Source organism: Carica papaya, chromosome 8 (assembly GCF_054855325.1).
Source record: "Carica papaya isolate Zhongbai chromosome 8, ASM5485532v1, whole genome shotgun sequence".
Lineage (NCBI taxonomy): Eukaryota > Viridiplantae > Streptophyta > Magnoliopsida > Brassicales > Caricaceae > Carica > Carica papaya.
The window spans coordinates 20,133,185-20,147,828 of NC_142316.1; the positions used below are offsets into that span (position 1 = coordinate 20,133,185).

At 46.4% G+C, this 14,644-nt stretch overlaps 4 non-coding genes and 23 pseudogenes across 4 annotated transcripts; all 27 read left to right on the top strand.

Annotated features, from left to right (window-relative positions):
* The first annotated feature begins 98 nt into the window (after nucleotides 1–98).
* On the top strand, nucleotides 99–217 carry LOC148250733 (5S ribosomal RNA; annotated as a pseudogene).
* Nucleotides 218–779: 562 nt separating this feature from the next.
* On the top strand, nucleotides 780–897 carry LOC148250734 (5S ribosomal RNA; annotated as a pseudogene).
* A 204-nt stretch (nucleotides 898–1,101) lies between these two features.
* Nucleotides 1,102–1,220, top strand: LOC148250735 (5S ribosomal RNA; annotated as a pseudogene).
* A 209-nt stretch (nucleotides 1,221–1,429) lies between these two features.
* On the top strand, nucleotides 1,430–1,548 carry LOC148250736 (5S ribosomal RNA; annotated as a pseudogene).
* A 562-nt stretch (nucleotides 1,549–2,110) lies between these two features.
* LOC148250737 (5S ribosomal RNA) lies at nucleotides 2,111–2,229 on the top strand (annotated as a pseudogene).
* Nucleotides 2,230–2,789: 560 nt separating this feature from the next.
* LOC148250738 (5S ribosomal RNA) lies at nucleotides 2,790–2,908 on the top strand (annotated as a pseudogene).
* Nucleotides 2,909–3,113: 205 nt separating this feature from the next.
* LOC148250739 (5S ribosomal RNA) lies at nucleotides 3,114–3,231 on the top strand (annotated as a pseudogene).
* Nucleotides 3,232–3,436: 205 nt separating this feature from the next.
* Nucleotides 3,437–3,555, top strand: LOC148250740 (5S ribosomal RNA; annotated as a pseudogene).
* Nucleotides 3,556–4,116: 561 nt separating this feature from the next.
* Nucleotides 4,117–4,234, top strand: LOC148250741 (5S ribosomal RNA; annotated as a pseudogene).
* A 205-nt stretch (nucleotides 4,235–4,439) lies between these two features.
* LOC148250742 (5S ribosomal RNA) lies at nucleotides 4,440–4,558 on the top strand (annotated as a pseudogene).
* Nucleotides 4,559–4,767: 209 nt separating this feature from the next.
* Nucleotides 4,768–4,886, top strand: LOC148250743 (5S ribosomal RNA; annotated as a pseudogene).
* A 562-nt stretch (nucleotides 4,887–5,448) lies between these two features.
* On the top strand, nucleotides 5,449–5,567 carry LOC148250744 (5S ribosomal RNA; annotated as a pseudogene).
* A 205-nt stretch (nucleotides 5,568–5,772) lies between these two features.
* Nucleotides 5,773–5,891, top strand: LOC148250745 (5S ribosomal RNA; annotated as a pseudogene).
* A 1,212-nt stretch (nucleotides 5,892–7,103) lies between these two features.
* LOC148250746 (5S ribosomal RNA) lies at nucleotides 7,104–7,222 on the top strand (annotated as a pseudogene).
* A 559-nt stretch (nucleotides 7,223–7,781) lies between these two features.
* LOC148250747 (5S ribosomal RNA) lies at nucleotides 7,782–7,900 on the top strand (annotated as a pseudogene).
* A 205-nt stretch (nucleotides 7,901–8,105) lies between these two features.
* LOC148250748 (5S ribosomal RNA) lies at nucleotides 8,106–8,224 on the top strand (annotated as a pseudogene).
* A 561-nt stretch (nucleotides 8,225–8,785) lies between these two features.
* Nucleotides 8,786–8,903, top strand: LOC148250749 (5S ribosomal RNA; annotated as a pseudogene).
* A 533-nt stretch (nucleotides 8,904–9,436) lies between these two features.
* On the top strand, nucleotides 9,437–9,555 carry LOC148250750 (5S ribosomal RNA). Its single transcript, XR_015814625.1, has one exon. It is a non-coding gene; the product is annotated as a 5S ribosomal RNA (ribosomal RNA).
* A 201-nt stretch (nucleotides 9,556–9,756) lies between these two features.
* On the top strand, nucleotides 9,757–9,875 carry LOC148250751 (5S ribosomal RNA; annotated as a pseudogene).
* Nucleotides 9,876–10,734: 859 nt separating this feature from the next.
* Nucleotides 10,735–10,853, top strand: LOC148250752 (5S ribosomal RNA). The gene has a single exon (XR_015815982.1). It is a non-coding gene; the product is annotated as a 5S ribosomal RNA (ribosomal RNA).
* Nucleotides 10,854–11,413: 560 nt separating this feature from the next.
* LOC148250753 (5S ribosomal RNA) lies at nucleotides 11,414–11,531 on the top strand (annotated as a pseudogene).
* A 204-nt stretch (nucleotides 11,532–11,735) lies between these two features.
* On the top strand, nucleotides 11,736–11,854 carry LOC148250754 (5S ribosomal RNA; annotated as a pseudogene).
* A 560-nt stretch (nucleotides 11,855–12,414) lies between these two features.
* LOC148250755 (5S ribosomal RNA) lies at nucleotides 12,415–12,533 on the top strand. The gene has a single exon (XR_015815255.1). It is a non-coding gene; the product is annotated as a 5S ribosomal RNA (ribosomal RNA).
* A 205-nt stretch (nucleotides 12,534–12,738) lies between these two features.
* LOC148250756 (5S ribosomal RNA) lies at nucleotides 12,739–12,857 on the top strand. The gene has a single exon (XR_015814878.1). It is a non-coding gene; the product is annotated as a 5S ribosomal RNA (ribosomal RNA).
* Nucleotides 12,858–13,418: 561 nt separating this feature from the next.
* Nucleotides 13,419–13,536, top strand: LOC148250757 (5S ribosomal RNA; annotated as a pseudogene).
* A 561-nt stretch (nucleotides 13,537–14,097) lies between these two features.
* On the top strand, nucleotides 14,098–14,216 carry LOC148250758 (5S ribosomal RNA; annotated as a pseudogene).
* A 204-nt stretch (nucleotides 14,217–14,420) lies between these two features.
* On the top strand, nucleotides 14,421–14,539 carry LOC148250759 (5S ribosomal RNA; annotated as a pseudogene).
* The last annotated feature ends 105 nt before the right edge of the window (nucleotides 14,540–14,644 follow it).

Sequence of the window (14,644 nt, forward strand, 5' to 3'; positions counted from 1 at the left end):
GGGAGAACGAGAGGTGCAGTGCGCACGCACAAGGAAACAAATGATGGGAGGGGGAAGAAAGGAGAAGGAGTTTATGTATTTGCAGCGCGAAATTAAACAGGTGGGATCATACCAGCACTAATGCACTGGATCCCATCAGAACTCCGCAGTTAAATGTGCTTGGGCGAGAGTAGTACTCAAATGAGTTACCTCTTGGGAAGTCCTCGTGTCGCACTAATTTTTTTTTCAGACGGGTCGTTCGACATTACGCGCGACTGGAACTGGGGTCCACTAATTTATACGCAAATGTGAGTCAAGAAGCAGGGGCATTTTAATCGATATTAGAACGAGAAAGAGAGATGCAGAGTGCACGCACAAGGAAACAAATGACGGGAGGGGGGATGGAGGGAGAAAAAGTATATGTATTTGCAGCGCAGAATGAAACATGAGCAATCATACCAGCACCAATGCAACGGATTCTATCAGAACTCCGCAGATAAGGGTGCTTGGGCGAGAAAAGTACTCGGATGGGTGACCTCCTGCGAAGTCCTTATATTTCACCCATTTCTTTGGGAGGTCCTCGTGTTGCACCCATCTTTTTGCAAATGATTCTTTCGACGTTACGCGCGACTTGATTTATGGTCCGCAGGTTTATTCGCAAATGTGAGTCACGGCGCCGTGGCAGTTTACTTGATATTAGAACGAGTGCGGGAGGTGCAGTGCGCACGCACATGGAAACAAATGACGGGAGGAGGAAGAAAAGAGAAGGAGTGTATGTATTTGAAGCACAAAATTAAACAAGTGGCATCATACCAGCACTAATGCACTGGATCCCATCAGAACTTTGCAGTTAAGTGTGCTTGGGCGAGAGTAGTACTCGAATGGGTGACCTCTTGGGAAGTCCTCGTATCGCAACAATTTTTTTTCAGATGAGTCGTTCGACGTTACGCACGACGGGAACTATGGTCCGCTGGTTTATACGCAAATGTGAGTCAAGAATCAGGGGCATTTTAATCGATATTAGAACGAGAAGGAGAGGTGCAGTGTGAACGCACAAGGAAACAAATGATGGGAGGGGGGTAGGGAAGAAGGAGTGTATGTATTTTCAGCACGAAATTAAACAGGTGCGGTCACACCAGCACAAATGCACTGGATCCCATCAGAACTCCGCAGTTAAGTGTGCTTTGGCGAAAGTAGTACAATGATGGGTTACCTCCTTGGATGTTCTCGTGTTGCACCCATTTTCTTTTTTTCAGATGTGCCGTTCGACCTTACGCGCGACTTTAATTATGGTCAGCAGATTTATTCGCAAATGTGAGTCACGGCACCGTCGCATTTTACTTGATATTTGAGGGAGAACGAGAGGTGCAGTGCGCACGCACAAGGAAACAAATGATGGGAGGGGGAAGAAAGGAGAAGGAGTTTATGTATTTGCAGCGCGAAATTAAACAGGTGGGATCATACTAGCACTAATGCACCGGATCCCATCAGAACTCCGCAGTTAAATGTGCTTGGGCGAGAGTAGTACTCAAATGAGTTACCTCTTGGGAAGTCCTCGTGTCGCACTAATTTTTTTTTCAGACGGGTCGTTCGACGTTACGCGCGACTGGAACTAGGGTCCACTGATTTATACGCAAATGTGAGTCAAGAAGCAGGGGCATTTTAATCGATATTAGAACGAGAAAGAGAGATGCAGAGTGCACGCACAAGGAAACAAATGACGGGAGGGGGGATGGAGGGAGAAAAAGTATATGTATTTGCAGCGCAGAATGAAACATGAGCAATCATACCAGCACCAATGCAACGGATTCTATCAGAACTCCGCAAGTTAAAGGTGCTTGGGCGAGAGTAGCACTAGGATGGGTGACTTCCTGCGAAGTCCTTATATTTCACCCATTTTCTTAGGAAGTCCTCGTGTTGCACCCATTTTTTTGTAGATAATTCTTTCGACGATACGCGCGACTTGAATTATGGTCCTCAGGTTTATTCGCAAATGTGAGTCATGGCACCGTAGCATTTTACTTGATATTAGAACGAGCACGGGAGGTGCATTGCGCACGCACAAGGAAACAAATGACGGGAGGGGGAAGAAAGGGGAAGGAGTTTATGTATTTGCAGCGTGGAATTAAACTTATGCGATCATACTAGCACTAATGCACCGGATCCCATCAGAACTCCGCAGTTAAGTGTGCTTGGGGGAGAGTAGTACTCGGATGGGTGACCTCCTAGGAAGTTCTCGTGTCGCACCAATTTTTTTTCAGACCGGTCGTTCGACGTTACGCTCGACTGGAACTGGGGTCCGCTGGTTTATACGCAATTGTGAGTCAAGAAGCAGGGGCATTTTAATCGATATTAGAACGAGAAGGAGAGGTGCAGTGTGAACGCACAATGAAACAATTGATGGGAGGGGGAGAGAAGGAGAAGGAGTGTATGTATTTTCAGCACGAAATGAAACAGGTGCGATCATACCAGCACTAATGCAACGAATTCTATCAGAACTCCGTAGGTAAGGGTGCTTGGGCGAGAGTTGTACTAGCATGGGTTACCTCCTGCGAAGTCCTTATATTTCACCCATTTTCTTGTGAAGTCCTCGTGTTGCACCCATTTTTTTGCAGATGATTCTTTCGACGTTACGCGCGACTTGAATTATGGTCCTCAGGTTTTTTTCGCAAATGTGAGTCTCGGCGCTGTAGCATTTTACTTGATATTAGAATGAGAACGGGAGGTGCAGTGCGCACGCACAAGGAAACAAATGACGGGAGGGGGAAGAAAGGGGAATGAGTTTATGTATTTGCAGCGCAAAATTAAACAGGTGCGATCATACCAGCACTAATGCACCGGATCCCATCAGAACTCCGCAGTGAAGTGTGCTTGGGCGAGATTAGAACTCGGATGGGTGACCTCCTGGGAAGTCCTCGTGTCGCACCAATTTTTTTTCAGACGGGTAGTTCGACGTTACGCGCGTCTGGAACTAGGGTCCGCTGGTTTATACGCAAATGTGAGTCAAGAAGCAGGGGCATTTTAATCGATATTAGAACGAGAATGAGAGATGAAGTGTGAACGCACAAGGAAACAAATGATGGGAGGGGGAAGAAAGGAGAAGTAGTTTATGTATTTGCAGCGCGAAATTAAACAGGTGCGATCATACCAGCACTAAAGCCCCGGATCCCATCAGAACTCCGCAGTTAAGTGTGCTTGGCGAGATTAGTACTCGGATGGTTGACCTCTTGGGAAGTCCTCGTGTCGGACCAATTTTTTTTCAGACAGGTTGTTCGACGTTACGTGCATCTGGAACTAGGGTCCGCTGGTTTATACGCAAATGTGAGTCAAGAAGCAGGGGCATTTCAATTGATATTAGAACAAGAATGAGAGGTGAAGTGTGAACGCATAAGGAAACAAATGACGGGAGGGGGAAGAAAAGAGAAGGAGTGTTTGTATTTGCAGCGCGAAATTAAACAGGTGCGATCGTACCAGCACTAAAGTTCCGGATCCCATCAGAACTCCACAGTAAAGTGTTCTTGGGCGAGAGTAGTACTCGGATGGGTGACCACTTGGGAAGCCCTCGTGTTGCACCTATTTTTTTTCGGATGGGTTGTTCGTCGTTACGCGCGAATGGAATTATAAACCGTTGGTTCATTTGCAAAGGTGAGTCACGGTGCCGGGGCATATTACTTGATATTAGAACGAGAAAGAGAGATGCAGAGTGCACGCACAAGGAAACAAATGACGGGAGGGGGGATGGAAGAAGAAAGAGTGTATGTATTTGCAGTGTAGAATGAAACATGAGGGATCATACCAGCACTAATGCAACGGATTCTATCAGAACTCAGCAGTTAAGGGTGCTTGGGCGAGAAAAGTACTCGGATGGGTGACCTTCTGCAAAGTCCTTATATTTCACCCATTTTCTTGGGAGGTCCTCGTGTTGCACCCATCTTTTTGCAGATGATTCTTTCGACGTTACGCGCGACTTGATTTATGGTCCGCAGATTTATTCGCAAATGTGAATCACGGCGCCATGGCATTTTACTTGATATTAGAACGAGTACGGGAGGTGCAGTACGCACGCACAAGGAAACAAATGACGGGATGAGGAAGAAAAGAGAATGAGTGTATGTATTTGAAGCGCAAAATTAAACAAGTGGCATCATACCAGCACTTCTGCACTAGAACCCATCAGAACTTTGCAGTTAAGTGTGCTTGGGCGAGAGTAGTACTCGGATGGGTGACCTCTTGGGAAGTCCTCGTATTGCAACAATTTTTTTTCAGATGGGTCGTTCGACGTTACGCGCGACTGGAACTATGGTCCGCTGGTTTATACGCAAATGTGAGTCAAGAAGCAGGGGCATTTTAATCGATATTAGAACGAGAAGGAGAGGTGCAGTGTGAACGCACAAGGAAACAATTGATGGGAGGGGGAGGGATGGAGAAGGAGTGTATGTATTTTCAGCACGAAATGAAACAGGTGCGATCATACCAGCACTAATGCAACAGATTCTATCAGAACTCCGTAGGTAAGGGTGCTTGGGCGAGAGTAGTACTAGCATGGGTTACCTCCTGGGGAGTTCTCGTGTTGCACCAATTTTCTCTTTTTCAGATGTGCCGTTCGACGTTACGCGCGACTTTAATTATGGTCCATAGATTTATTCGCAAATGTGAGTCACGGCGCCGTGGCATTTTACTTGATATTAGAACGAGTACAGGAGGTGCAGTGCGCACGCACAAGGAAAGAAATGACGGGAGGGGGAAAAAAGGAGAAGGAGTTTATATATTTGCAGCGCGAAATTAAACAGGTTCGATCATACCAGCACTAATGCACCGAATCCCATCAGAACTCCGCATTTAAGTGTGCTTGGGCGAGAGTAGTACTCGGATGGGTGACCTCCTTTGAAGTCCTCGTGTCGCACTAATTTTTTTTTCAGACGGGTCGTTCGACGTTACGCTCGACTGGAACTAGGGTCCACTGGTTTATACGCAAATGTGAGTCAAGAAGCAGGGGCATTTTAATTGATATTAGAATGAGAAAGAGAGACGCAGAGTGCACGCACAAGGAAACAAATGACGGGAGGGGGGATGGAGGGAGAAAAAGTGTATGTATTTGCAGCGCAGAATGAAACATGAGCAATCATACCAGCACCAATGCAACGGATTCTATCAGAACTCCGCAAGTTAAGGGTGCTTGGGCGAGAGAAGCACTAGGATGGGTGACCTCCTGCGAAGTCCTTATATTTCACCCATTTTCTTAGAAAGTCCTCGTGTTGCACCCATTTTTTTACAGATGATTCTTTCGACGATACGCACGATTTGAATTATGGTCCTCAGGTTTATTCGCAAATGTGAGTCACGGCACCATAGCATTTTACTTGATATTAGAACGAGCACGGGAGGTGCAGTGCGCACGCACAAGGAAGCAAATAACAGGAGGGGGAAGAAAGGGGACAGAATTTATGTATTTGCAGCGCGAAATTAAACGGGTGCGATCATACCACCATTAATGCACCGGATACCATCAGAACTCCGCAGTTAAGTGTGCTTGGGCGAGAGTAGTACTCGGATGGGTGACCTCTTGGGAAGTCCTCGTGTCGCAACAATTTTTTTTCAGACGGGTCGTTCGACGTTACGCGCGACTGGAACTAGGGTCCGCTGGTTTATACGCAAATGTGAGTGAAGAAGCAGGGGCATTTTAATCGATATTAGAACGAGAATGAGAGGTGCATTGTGAATGCACAAGGAAACAATTGACGGGAGGGGGAAGAAAGGAAAAGGACTGTATGTATTTGCAGCGCGAAATTAAACAGGTTCGATCATACCAGCACTAAAGCCCCGGATCCCATCAGAACTCCGCAGTTAAGTGTGCTTGGGCGAGAGTAGTACTCGGATGGGTAACCACTTGGGAAGCCCTCGTGTTGCACCTATTTTTTTTCGGATGGGTTGTTCGACGTTACGCGCGAATGGAATTATAAACCGCTGCTTCATTTGCAAAGGTGAGTCACGGTGCCGGGGCATATTACTTGATATTAGAAAGAGAAAGAGAGATGCAGAGTGCACGCACAAGGAAACAAATGACGGGAGGGGGGATGGAAGGAGAAAGAGTGTATGTATTTCCAGTGCAGAATGAAACATGAGGATCATACCAGCACTAATGCAACGGATTCTATCAGAACTCTGCAGTTAAGGGTGCTTGGGCGAGAAAAGTACTCGGATGGGTGACCTCCTGCGAAGTCCTTATATTTCACCCATTTTCTTGGGAGGTCCTCGTGTTGCACCCATCTTTTTGCAGATGATTCTTTCAACGTTACGCGCAACTTGATTTATGGTCCGCAGGTTTATTCGCAAATGTGAGTCACGGCGCCGTGGCATTTTACTTGATATTAGAATGAGTACGGGAGGTGCATTGCGCACGCACAAGGAAACAAATGACGGGACGAGGAAGAAAAGAGAAGGAGTATATGTATTTGAAGCGCAAAATTAAACAAGTGGCATCATACAAGTGCTAATGCACTGTATCCCATCAGAACCCTGCAGTTAAGTGTGCTTGGGCGAGAGTAGTACTCGGATGGGTGACCTCCTGGGAATTCCTCGTGTCGCAACAATTTTTTTTCAGATGGGTCGTTCGACGTTACGCGCGACTGGAACTATGGTCCACTGGTTTATACGCAAATGTGAGTCAAGAATCAGGGGCATTTTAATCGATATTAGAACGAGAAGGAGATGTGCAGTGTGAACGCACAAGGAAACAAATGACGGGAGGGGGAAGAAAGGAAAAGGAGTTTATGTATTTGCAGCGTGGAATTAAACAGGTGTTGTCACACTAGCACAAATGCACCGGATCCCATCAGAACTACGCAGTTAAGTGTGCTTTGGCAAAAGTAGTACAATGATGGGTTACCTCCTAGGAAGTTCTCGTGTTGCACCCATTTTCTTTTTTTTCAGATGTGTCGTTCGACGTTACGCGCGACTTTAATTATGGTCCGCAGATTTATTCGCAAATGTGAGTTACGGCGCCATGGCATTTTACTTGATATTTGAACGAGAACGAGAGGTGCAGTGCGCACGCACAAGGAAACAAATGACGGGAGGGGGAAGAAAGGAGAAGTAGTTTATGTATTTGCAGCGCGAAATTAAACAGGTGTGATCATACCAGCTCTAATGCATTGGATCCCATCAGAACTCTGTAGTTAAGTGTGCTTGGGCAAGAGTAGTACTCGGATGGGTGACCTTTTGGGAAGTCCTCGTATCGCAACAATTTTTTTTCATATGGGTCGTTCGACGTCACGCGCAACTGGAACTCGTGTCCGCTGGTTTATACGCAAATGTGAGTCAAGAAGCAGGGGCATTTTAATTGATATTAGAACGAGAAGGAGAGGTGCAGTGTGAACGCACAAAGAAACAATTGATGGGAGAAGGAGGGAAGGAGAAGGAGTGTATGTATTTTCAGCACGAAATGAAACAGGTGCGATCAAACCAGCACAAATGCAACGGATTCTATCAGAACTCCGTAGGTAAGGGTGCTTTGGCGAGAGTAGTACTAGCATGGGTTACCTCCTGCGAAGTCCTTATATTTCACCAATTTTCTTGTGAAGTCCTCGTGTTGCACCCATTTTTTTGCAGATGATTCTTTCGACGTTACGCGCGACTTGAATTATGGTCCTCAGGTTTATTCGCAAATGTGAGTCACGGCGCTGTAGCATTTTACTTTATATTAGAACGAGAACAGGAGGTGCAGTGCGCACGCACAAGGAAACAAATGACGGGAGAGGGAAGAAAGGGGAATGAGTTTATGTATTTGCAGCGCGAAATTAAACAGGTGGGATCATACCAGCACTAATGCACCGGATCCCATCAGAACTCCGCAGTGAAGTGTGCTTGGGCGAGATTAGTACTCGGATGGGTGACGTCCTGGGAAGTCCTCGTGTCGCACAAATTTCTTTCCAGACGGGTTGTTCGACGTTACGCGGGTCTGGAACTAGGGTCCGCTGGTTTATACGCAAATGTGAGTCAAGAAGCAGGGGCATTTTAATCGATATTAGAACGAGAATGAGAGGTGAAGTGTGAACGCACAAGGAAACAAATGACGGGAGGGGGAAGAAAGGAGAAGGAGTGTATGTATTTGCAGCGCGAATTTAAACAAGTGCGATCTTACCAGCACTAAAGCCCCGGATCCCATCAGAACTCCGCAATTAAGTGTGCTTGGGCGAGAGTAGTACTCGGATGGGTGACCACTTGGAAAGCCCTTGTATTGCACCTATTTTTTTTCGGATGGGTTTTTCGACGTTACGCGCGAATAGAATTATAAACCGCTGGTTCATTTGCAAAGGTGAGTCATGGTGCCGGGGCATATTACTTGATATTAGAACGAGAAAGAGAGATGCAGAGTGCACGCACAAGGATACAAATGATGGGAGGTGGGATGGAAGGTGAAAGAGTGTATGTATTTGCAGTGCAGAATGAAACATGAGGGATCATACCAGCACTAATGCAACGGATTCTATCAGAACTCCGCAGTTAAGGGTGCTTGGGCGAGAAAAGTACTCGGATGGGTGACCTCCTGCGAAGTCCTTATAGTTCACCCATTTTCTTGGGAGGTCCTCGTGTTGCACCCATCTTTTTGCAGATGATTCTTTCGACGTTACGCGCGACTTGAATTATGGTCCGCAGGTTTATTCGCAAATGTGAGTCACGGAGCCGTGGCATTTTACTTGATATTAGAATGAGTACGAGAGGTGCAGTGCGCACGCACAAGGAAACAAATGACGGGAGGAGGAAGAAAAGAGAAGGAGTGTATGTATTTGAAGCGCAAAATTAAACAAGTGGCATCATACCAGCACTGATGCACTGGATCCCATCAGAACTCTGCAGTTAAGCGGGCTTGGGCGAGAGTAGTACTCGGATGGGTGACCTCTTGGGAAGTCCTCGTATCGCAACAATTTTCTTTCAGATGGGTCGTTCGACGTTACGCGCGACTAGAACTATGGTCCGCTGGTTTATACGCAAATGTGAGTCAAGAATCAGGGGCATTTTAATCGATATTAGAACGAGAAGGAGATGTGCAGTGTGAACGCACAAGGAAACAAATGATGGGAGGGGGGGAGGGAAGAAGGAGTGTATGTATTTTCAGCACCAAATTAAACAAGTGCGGTCACACCAGCAAAAATGCACCGGATCCCTTCAGAACTTCGCAGTTAAGTGTGTTTTGGCGAAAGTAGTACAATGATGGGTTACCTCCTGGGAAGTTCTCGTGTTGCCACCCATTTTCTTTTTTTCAGATGTGCCGTTCGACGTTACGCGCGACTTTAATTATGGTCCGCAGATTTATTCGCAAATGTGAGTCACGGCGCCGTGGCATTTTACTTGATATTTGAACGAGAACGAGAGGTGCAGTACGCACGCACAAGGAAACAAATGACGGGAGGGGGAAGAAAGGAGAAGGAGTTTATGTATTTGCAGCGTGAAATTAAACAGGTGCGACCATACCAGCAATAATGCATCGGATCCCATCAGAACTCTGCAGCTAAGTGTGCTTGGGCGAGAGTAGTACTTGGATGGGTGACCACTTGGGAAGCTCTCGTGTTGCACCTATTTTTTTTCGGATTGGTTTTTCGACGTTACGCGCGAATGGAATTATAAACCGCTGGTTCATTTGCAAAGGTGAGTCACGGTGCCGGGGCATATTACTTGATATTAGAACGAGAAAGTGAGATGCAGAGTGCACGCACAAGGAAACAAATAATGGGAGGGGGGGAGGGAAGGAGTGTATTTATTTTCAGCACCAAATTAAACAGGTGCGGTCACACCAGCACAAATGCACCAGATCCCATCAGAACTTCGAAGTTAAGTGTGCTTTGGCGAAAGTAGTACAATGATGGGTTACCTCCTGTGAAGTTCTCGTGTTGCACCCATTTTCTTTTTTTCAGATGTGCCGTTCGACGTTACGCGCGACTTTAATTATGGTCCGCAGATTTATTCGCAAATGTGAGTCACGGCGCCGTGGCATTTTACTTGATATTTGAACGAGAACGAGAGGTGCAGTGCGCACGCACAAGGAAACAAATGACGGGAGGGGGAAGAAAGGAGAAGGAGTATGTTTTTGTAGCGCGAAATGAAACAGGTGCGATCATTCCAGCACTAATGCAACGGATTCTATCAGAACTCCGTAGGTAAGGGTGCTTGGGCGAGAGTAGTACTAGCATGGGTTACCTCCTGCGAAGTCCTTATATTTCACCCATTTTCTTGTAAAGTCCTCGTGTTGCACCCATTTTTTGCAGATGATTCTTTCGACGTTACGCACAACTTGAATTATGGTCCTCACGTTTATTCGCAAATGTGAGTCACGGTGCTGTAGCATTTTACTTGATATTAGAACGAGAACGGGAGGTGCAGTGCGCACGCACAAGGAAACAAATGACGGGAGGGGGAAGAAAGGGGAATGAGTTTATGTATTTGCAGCGCAAAATTAAACAGGTGCGATCATACCAACACTAAAGCCCTCGTGTGCTTGGGCGAGATTAGTACTCGGATGGGTGACCTCCTGGAAAGTCCTCGTGTCGCACCAATTTTTTTTCAGACGGGTCGTTCGACGTTACGCGCGTCTGGAACTAGGGTCCGCTGGTTTATACGCAAATGTGAGTCAAGAAGCAGGGGCATTTTAATCGATATTAGAACGAGAATGAGAGGTGAAGTGTGAATGCACAAGGAAACAAATGACGGGAGGGGGAAGAAATGAGAAGGAGTGTATGTATTTGCAGCGCGAATTTAAAAAGGTGCGATCATACCAGCACTAAAGCTCCGGATCCCATCAGAGCTCCGTAGTTAAGTGTGCTTGGGCGAGAGTAGTACTCGGATGGGTGACCACTTGGGAAGCCCTCGTGTTGCACCTATTTTTTTCGGATGGGTTGTTCGACGTTACGCGCGAATGGAATTATATACTGCTGGTTCATTTGCAAAGGTGAGTCACGGTGCCGGGGCATATTACTTGATATTAGAACGAGTAAGAGAGATGCAAAGTGCACGCACAAGGAAACAAATGATGGGAGGGAGGATGGAAGGAGAAAAAGTGTATGTATTTGCAGTGCAGAATGAAACATGAGGAATCATACCAGCACTAATGCAACGGATTCTATCAGAACTCCGTAGTTAAGGGTGCTTGGGCGAGAAAAGTACTCGGATGGGTGACCTCCTGCGAAGTCCTTATATTTCACCCATTTTCTTGGGAGGTCCTCGTGTTGCACCCATTTTTTTGCAGATGATTCTTTCGACGTTACGCGCGACTTGATTTATGGTCCGCAGGTTTATTCGCAAATGTGAGTCACGGCGCTGTGGCATTTTACTTGATATTAGAACGAGTACAGGAGGTGCAGTGCGCACGCACAAGGAAACAAATGACGGGAGGAGGAAGAAAAGATTAGGAGTGTATGTATTTGAAGCGCAAAATTAAACAAGTGGCATCATACCAGCACTAATGCACTGGATCCCATCAGAACTCTGCAGTCAAGTGTTCTTGGGCGAGAGTAGTACTCGGATGGGTGACCTCTTAAGAAGTCCTCGTATCGCAACAATGTTTTTTCAGATAGGTCGTTTGACATTACGCGCGACTGGAACTATGGTCCGCTGGTTTATACGCAAATGTGAGTCAGGAATCAGGGGCATTTTAATCGATATTAGAACGAGAATGAGAGGTGCAATGTGAACGCAAAAGGAAACAAATTATGGGAGGGCGGGAGGGAAGAAGGAGTGTATGTATTTTCAGCACGAAATTAAACAGGTGCGGTCACACCAACACAAATGCACCGGATCCCATCAGAACTCCGCAGTTAAGTGTGTTTTGGCGAAAGTAGTACAATGATGGGTTACCTCCTGGGAAGTTCTCGTGTTGTACCCTTTTTTTTTTCAGATGTGCCGTTCGACGTTACGCGCGACTTTAATTATGGTCCGCAGATTTATTCGCAAATGTGAGTCACGGCGCCGTGGCATTTTACTTGATATTTGAACGAGAACGAGAGGTGCAGTGCGCACGCACAAGGAAACAAATGACGGGAGGGGGAAGAAAGGAGAAGGAGTGTATGTATTTATAGCCGAAAATGAAACAGGTGGGATCATACCAGCACTAATGGAACGGATTCTATCAGAACTCCGTAGGTAAAAGTGCTTGGGCGAGAGTAGTACTAGCATGGGTTACCTCCTGCGAAGTCCTTATATTTCACCCATTTTCTTGTGACGTCCTCGTGTTGCACCCATTTTTTTGCAAATGATTCTTTCGACTTTACGCGCGACTTGTATTATAGTCCTCAGGTTTATTCGCAAATGTGAGTCACGGCGCTGTAGAATTTTACTTGATATTAGAACGAGAACGGGAGGTGCAGTGCGCTCGAACAAGGAAACAAATGACGGGAGGGGGAAGAAAGGGGAATGAGTTTATGTATTTGCAGCGCAAAATTAAACAGGTGCGATCATACCAGCACTAATGCACCGGATCCCATCAGAACTCCACAGTGAAGTGTGCTTGGGCGAGATTAGTACTCGGATGGGTGACCTCCTGGGAAGTCCTCGTGTCGCACCAATTTTTTTTCAGACGTGTCATTCGACGTTACACTCGTCTGGAACTAGGGTCCGCTGGTTTATACGCAAATGTGAGTCAAGAAGCAGGGGCATTTTAATCGATATTAGAACGAGAATGAGAGGTGAAGTGTGAACGCACAAGGAAACAAATGATGGGAGGTGGAAGAAAGGAGAATGAGTGTATGCATTTGCAGTGCAAAATTAAAAAGGTGAGATCATACCAGCATTAAAGCTCCGGATCCCATCAGAACTCCGCAGTTAAGTGTGCTTGGGCGAGGGTAGTACTCGGATGGGTGACCACTTGGGAAGCCCTCGTGTTGCACCTATTTTTTTTCGGATGGGCTGTTCGACGTTACGCACGAATGGAATTATAAACTGCTGGTTCATTTGCAAAGGTGAGTCACGGTGCCGGGGCATATTACTTAATATTAGAACGAGAAAGAGAGATGCAGAGTGCACGCACAAGGAAACAAATGATGGGAGGGGGGATGAAAGGAGAAAGAGTGTATGTATTTGCAGTGCAGAATGAAACATGAGGGATCATACCAGCACTAATGCAACGGATTCTATCAGAACTCCGTAGTTAAGGGTGCTTGGGCGAGAAAAGTACTCGGATGGGTGACCTCCTGCGAAGTCCTTATATTTCACCCATTTTCTTGGGAGGTTCTCGTGTTGCACCCATCTTTTTGCAGATGATTCTTTCGACGTTACGCGCGACTTGATTTATGGTCCGCAGATTTATTCGCAAATGTGAGTCACGGCGCCGTGGCATTTTACTTGATATTAGAACGAGTACGGGAGGTGCAGTGCGCACGCACAAGGAAACAAATGATGGGATGAGGAAGAAAATAGAATGAGTGTATATATTTGAAGCGCAAAATTAAACAAGTGGCATCATACCAGCACTACTGCACTGGATCCCATTAGAACTCTGCAGTTAAGTGTGCTTGGGCGAGAATAGTACTTGGATGGGTGACCTCTTGGGAAGTCATCGTATCGCAACAATTTTTTTTCAGATGGGTCGTTCGACGTTAAGCGCGACTGGAACTTTGGTCCGCTGGTTTATACGCAAATGTGAGTCAAGAAGCAGGGGCATTTTAATCGATATTAGAACGAGAAGGAGAGATGCAGAGTGCACGCACAAGGAAACAAATGACGGTAGGGGGGATGGAGGGAGAAAAAGTGTATGTATTTGCAGCGCATAATGAAACATGAGCAATCATACCAGCACCAATGCAACGGATTCTATCAGAACTCCGCAAGTTAAGGGTGCTTGGGCGAGAGAAGCACTAGGATGGGTGACCTCCTGCGAAGTCCTTATATTTCACCCATTTTCTTAGGAAGTCCTCGTGTTGCACCGATTTTTTTGCAGATGATTCTTTCGACGATACGCGCGACTTGAATTATGGTCCTCAGGTTTATTCGCAAATGTGAGTCACGGCACCGTAGCATTTTACTTGATATTAGAACGAGCACGGTAGGTGCAGTGCGCACGCACAAGGAAATAAATGACGGTAGGGGGAAGAAAGGAGAAGGAGTTTATGTATTTGCAGCGCGAAATTAAACAGGTGCGATCATACCAGCACTAATGCACTGGATCCCATCAGAACTCCGCAGTTAAGTGTGCATGTGCGAGAGTAGTACTCGGATGGGTGACCTCTTGGGAAGTCCTCCTATCGCACCAATTTTTTTCAGACAGGTCGTTCGACGCTACGCGCGACTGGAACTAGGGTCTGCTGGTTTATACGCAAATGTGAGTCAAGAAGCAGGGGCAGTTTAATCGATATTAGAACGAGAAGGAGAGGTGCAGTGTGAACGCACAAGGAAACAATTGATGGGAGGGGGAGGGAAGGAGAAGGAGTGTATGTATTTTCAGCACGAAATGAAACAGGTGCGATCATACCAGCACTAATGCAACGGATTCTATCAGAACTCCGTAGGTAAGGGTGCTTGGGTGAGAGTAGTACTAGCATGGGTTACCTCCTGCGAAGTCCTTATATTTCACCCATTTTCTTGTGAAGTCCTCGTGTTGCACCCATTTTTTTGAAGATGATTCTTTCGACGATACGGGCGACTTGAATTATGGTCCTCAGGTTTATTCGCAAATGTGAGT